The following is a 6,037-nucleotide window of genomic DNA, read 5'->3' as shown; positions in this document are numbered from 1 at the left end:
GGCGGCGACAGCGAGGTGGAGCAGCCTGGCGGTGTCGAGGAGGTCGGCGTCATCGGGGGCAACTGGCGATGAAATTCTGAATTTTTGCAAAGTGTTTGCTTATATAGCATAGCCTTTGGTCCCGGTTCGTGGCATCAACCGGGACCAATGCCCCCTTTAGTCCCGGTTGGTACCACCAACCGGGACCAAAGGCCAGTTTTCGGCAGCCCAAAGGGTGGGAAGCGACGGCCTTTGGTCCCGGTTGGTGGCACCAACCGGGACTAAAGGTGGGGCATTGGTACCGGTTCGTGGTGGTGCCACCAAGCGGGACCAAAGGCCCCTGTGCTGCCCGCGTCGCGGCCAAAGTTTAGTCCCACCTCGCTAGTTGAGAGGGCTCGAGAGTGGTTTATAAGCGCTGCTGCGCCCACCCTCTCGAGCTTCTCTCAATTGCAGGCTTTCGGGCCTAATCTCACACTTTGCTGCTGTGGGCCTATTGGGCCTTCTGCGGGCCTGAATCCTGGCCCAGGTTGGGTTTCTAGTCGTATTCAGGCCGTGGTGGCCCAATAGGTGGCAGTTTTTTTTAGTTTTTTTTTAGTTTTTTTGTTTTGTTTTTTGCATTATTTATTTTCTTTTGTTTTTTGCTTTATTTTTTAATTCTTTTTACTTTTAGTTTTAGAAAAATTATAAACTTTCTCTTGGTGCCATTAGTTTTCAAATTTGAAAACAGTTTTTTTGTTTTTTTGTTTTCTTTCTTGCTTTATTTATTTTATTTTGTTTTTACTTACAACAAAATACTTATTGTTGCTATTTTTTTATTTTTCCAGTTTTTTTTTGTTTTGTTTTCTGCATTATTTATTTTCTTTTGTTTTTTGCTTTATTTTTTTAATTCTTTTTTGCTTTTATTTTAGAAAAATTATAAACTTTCTGTTAGTGCCATTAGTTTTCAAATTTGAAAACTTTTTTTTTGTTTTTTTTGTTTCCTTTGTTGCTTTATTTATTTTGTTTTATTTCTACTTACAACAAAATACTTATTGTTGCTATTTTTATTTTGTTTCTAGTTGTTTTGTTTTGTTTTCTGCATTATTTATTTTATTTTGTTTTTTGTTTAATTTTTAATTCTTTTTGCTTTTAGGTCAGCAAAATTATAAACTTTCTGTTAGTGCCATTAGTTTTAGAAAAATTATAAACTTTCTGTTGAGAGTGTTCTTGGTGAGAACATAGTTGGCAAGGAGCGAAACGGGATTAATGGTATTACGAGGGCCGAACCATAAGACATTAAAGCATTTCAAATGAACTTTGAAAAAGTTGAAAGTTGGCATGGTATCATAAATTCACCCACATAGCATGTGCATGTACAAAACGGACAATGGTATCATACTCGTCTGTTATAAAGTTGGCATGGTATCATCATAATAGTTGCGGGAGAAAGTCTTCACTTTTTCTTCGCTTGTGTCATTTGCTTATTGCGCCGTAACCATGGATTATCTTCATCGTTTATCAGGATGCTGGGGTCAGCCTTGACTTTGAAGGGAGGAATTTCATGAAACTTTTCATAATTTTCAGACATGTCTGTCTTGCCCTCCACTCCCACGATGTCCCTTTTTCCTGAAAGAACTATGTGGCGCTTTGGTTCATCGTATGATGTATTCGCTTCCTTATCTTTTCTTTTTCTCGGTCTGGTAGACATGTCCTTCACATAGATAACCTGTGCCACATCATTGGCTAGGACAAACGGTTCGTCAGTGTACCCAAGATTTTTCAGATCCACTGTTGTCATTCCGTACTGTGGGTCTACCTGTACCCCGCCTCCTGACAGATTGACCCATTTGCACTTAAACAAAGGGACCTTAAAATCATGTCCGTAGTCAAGTTCCCATATGTCCACTATGTAACCATAATATGTGTCCTTTCCCCTCTCGGTTGTTGCATCAAAGCGGACACCGCTGTTTTAGTTGGTGCTCTTTTGATCTTGGTCAATCATGTAAAATGAATTCTCATTTATCTCGTATCCTTTCCAAATCAATACAGTCAAAGATGGTCCCCTGGACAACAAGTACAGCTCATCACAAACAGTGTTGTCACCTCTGGGATGTGTTTCCAACCAACTGCTGAAAGTCCTGATGTGTTCACATGTAATCCAGTCGTCGCACTGCTCCGGGTGTTTGGAGCGCAGACTGTTCTTGTGTTCATCGACATACGGGGTCACCAAGGTAGAGTTTTGTAGAACTGTGTAGTGTGCTTGAGACCAAGAATATCCGTCCCTGCATATTATTGAGTCCCTTTCAAGCGTGCCTTTTCCAGTCAGTCTCCCCTCATACCATGATTTAGGGAGGCCTATCTTCTTAAGGCCAGGAATGAAGTCAACACAAAACCCGATGACATCCTCTGTTTGATGGCCCATGGAGATGCTTCCTTCTGGCCTAGCGCAGTTACGGACATATTTCTTTAGGACTCCCATGAACCTCTCAAAGGGGTACATATTATGTAGAAATACGGGGCCCAGAATGACAATCTCGTCAACTAGATGAACTAGGACGTGCGTCATGATATTGAAGAAGGATGGTGGAAACACCAGCTCGAAACTGACAAGACATTGCACCACATCACTCCTTAGCCTTGGTATGATTTCTGGATCGATCACCTTCTGAGAGATTGCATTGAGGAATGCACATAGCTTCACAATGGCTAATCGGACGTTTTCCGGTAGAAGCCCCCTCAATGCAACCGGAAGCAGTTGCGTCATAATCACGTGGCAGTCATGAGACTTTAGGTTCTGAAACTTTTTCTCTGTCATATTTATTATTCCTTTTATATTCGACGAGAAGCCAGTCGGGACCTTCATACTAAGCAGACATTCAAAGAAGATTTCCTTCTCTTCTTTGGTAAGAGCATAGCTGGCAGGACCTTCATACTGCTTTGGAGGCATGCCGTCTTTTTCGTGCAAATGTTGCAGGTCCTCCCGTGCCTCAGCTGTATCTTTTGTCTTCCCATACACGCCCAAGAAGCCTAGCAGGTTCATGCAAAGATTCTTCATCACGTGCATCATGTCGATCGAAGAGCGGACCTCTAGGTCTTTCCAGTAGGGTAGGTCCCAAAATATAGATTTCTTCTTCCACATGGGTGCGTGTCCCCCAGTGTCACTCGGAACAGCTAGTCCGTCGGGACCCTTTCCAAAGATTATGTGTAAATCATTGACCATAGCAAGTACGTGATCACCGGTACGCATGGCGGGCTTCTTCCGGTGATCTGCCTCGCCTTTGAAATGCTTGCCTTTCTTTCGACATTGATGGTTGGTCGGAAGAAATCGATGATGGCCCAGGTACACATTCTTCCTGCAGCTTCCCAGGTATATACTATCGGTGTCAAGTAAACAGTGCGTGCATGCGTGGTATCCCTTGTTTGTCTGTCCTGAAAGGTTACTGAGAGCGGGCCAATCGTTGATGGTCACGAACAGCAACGCCTTTAGGTCAAATTCCTCCTGTTTGTGCTCATCCCACGTATGTACACCGTTTCCATTCCACAGCTGTAAAAGTTCTTCAACTAATGGCCTTAGGTACACATCAATGTCGTTGTTGGGTTGTTTAGGGCCTTGGATGAGAACTGGCATCATAATGAACTTCCGCTTCATGCACATCCAAGGAGGAAGGTTATACATACATAGAGTCACGGGCCAGGTGCTGTGATTGCTGCTCTGCTCCCCGAAAGGGTTAATGCCATCCGTGCTTAAAGCAAACCATACGTTCCTTGGGTCACTTGCAAACTCATCCCAGTACTTTCTCTTGATTTTTCTCCACTGCGACTCGTCAGCGGGTGCTCTCAACTTCCCGTCTTTCTTACGGTCATCACTGTGCCATCGCATCAACTTGGCATGCTCTCCATTTCTGAACAGACGTTTCAACCGTGGTGTTATAGGAGCATACCACATCAGCTTCGCAGGAACCCTCTTCCTGGGGGGCTCGCCGTCAACATCACCAGCGTCATCTCGTCTGAGTTTATACCGTAATGCACCGCATACCGGGCATGCGTTCAGATCCTTGTACGCACCGCGGTAGAGGATGCAGTCATTAGGGCATGCATGTATCTTCTGCACCTCCAATCCTAGAGGGCATACGACCTTTGTTTGTTGCGTATGTACTGTCGGGCAATTCGTTATCCTTTGGAAGCTTCTTCTTCAATATTTTCAGTAGCTTCTCAAATCCTTTGTCAGGCACAGCATTCTCTGCCTTCCACTGCAACAATTCCAGTACGGTATCGAGCTTTGTGTTGCCATCTTCGCAATTGGGGTACAACCCTTTTTTGTGGTCCTCTAACATGCGATCGAACTTCAGCTTCTCCTTTTGACTTTCGCATTGCGTCCTTGCATCGACAATGACCCGACGGAGATCATCATCATCGGGCACATCGTCTGGTTCCTCTTGATCTTCAGCAGCTTCGCCCGTTGCAGCATCATCGTGCACATCGTCTGGTTCCTCTTGATCTTCAGTAGCATCACCGTATTCAGGGGCACATAGTTTTCATCCTACTCTTCTTCTTCGCCGTCTTCCATCATAACCCCTATTTCTCCGTGCCTCATCCAAACATTATAGTGTGGCATGAAACCCTTGTAAAGCAGGTGGGTGTGAAGGATTTTCCGGTCAGAGTAAGACTTCGTATTCCCACATATAGGGCATGGACAACACATAAAACCATTCTGCTTGTTTGCCTCAGCCACTTCGAGAAAATCATGCACGCCCTTAATGTACTCGGAGGTGTGTCTTGAACCGTACATCCATTGCCGGTTCATCTGCGTGCATTACAGAACATCATGAATAGATAATTAGGTGACCATATTAATAGAAGTTCATCATCACATTAAAACCAAAGTACATACATAGTTCTCATCTAACAACATAAAGCTCTGCAGAGCATCTAAATTAATTAAACCATACATTGAAACTATGTAAAACATTTCAATGCGAAAACAAATGCGATCATAATCGCAACCAATGTAACAACTGATCCAACGGCATAATGATACCAAGCCTCGGTATGAATGGCATATTTTCTAATCTTTCTAATCTTCAAGCACATTGCATCCATCTTGATCTTGTGATCATCGACGACATCCGCAACATGCAACTCCAATATCATCTTCTCCTCCTCAATTTTTCTTATTTTTTCCTTCAACAAATTGTTTTCTTCTTCAACTAAATTTAACCTCTCGACAATAGGGTCGGTTGGAATTTCCGATTCCACAACCTCCTAGATAACTAAAATCTATGTCACGTTGGTCGGCATAATTGTCATAAACAATAAATGAACCAATAGTTATGAAAAGATAATATATACCACATCCGAATCATAGACAGGACGAGGGCAGACGGGGGCGGATACCAAAACCATCGCACTATATAAGATGCAATAATAAAAGTAAGAAAATTATACGAGTATCTATATAAACATACAAGTAAGATTTTTTTTCCTTTCAGAAAGAAGATAAGAACAAGAGGCTCACCATGGTGGTGCCGACGACGAGATCGGCGCAGGCGATCGACGGCGGTGAAGACGGGGATGGGACGTGACGGACCGCTAAACCTAGACAAATATTGAGGAAAATGGAGCTTGGAGAGGAGAAAGCTTAAGTAGTGTGGCTCGGGCATTCCATCGAACACCTCGTGTGCATAGGAGGTGAGCTAGAGCACCACAAAGCTCTCCCCTCACCGGCCAGGAAAAACAGAGCAGTGGGAGTGCTCTGCTTGCGGGCGAGGGGTATATATAGGCAACTCATTGGTCCCGGTTCGTCCCACGAACCGGGACTAAAGGACAGCCTTTGGTCCCGGTTCAGGCCACCAACCGGGACCAATGGTGGTGGGCCAGGAGCGAGGCCCATTGGTCCCGGTTCGCCCCACCAACCGGGACCAAAAGGTCCAGACGAACCGAGACCAATGGCCCACGTGGCCCGGCCGGCCCCTGGGGCTCACGAACCGGGTCAAATGCTCCCATTGGTCCCGGTTCTGGATTGAACCGGGACTAATGGGCTGACCTGGCCTGGACCATTGCCCCCTTATCTACTAGTGAT

At 44.6% G+C, this 6,037-nt stretch overlaps 1 pseudogene; it reads right to left on the bottom strand.

The window, feature by feature from the left end:
• LOC119339563 overlaps positions 1-6,037 on the bottom strand; it is a 24,603-nt pseudogene that overhangs the window by 17,374 nt on the left and 1,192 nt on the right.

The sequence above is a fragment of the Triticum dicoccoides genome, chromosome 7B (genome assembly GCF_002162155.2).
Source record: "Triticum dicoccoides isolate Atlit2015 ecotype Zavitan chromosome 7B, WEW_v2.0, whole genome shotgun sequence".
NCBI classification, from domain to species: Eukaryota; Viridiplantae; Streptophyta; class Magnoliopsida; order Poales; family Poaceae; genus Triticum; species Triticum dicoccoides.
The sequence above is the reverse complement of the archived record's forward strand: the minus strand, read 5'-3'. Positions and strand labels throughout refer to the sequence as shown.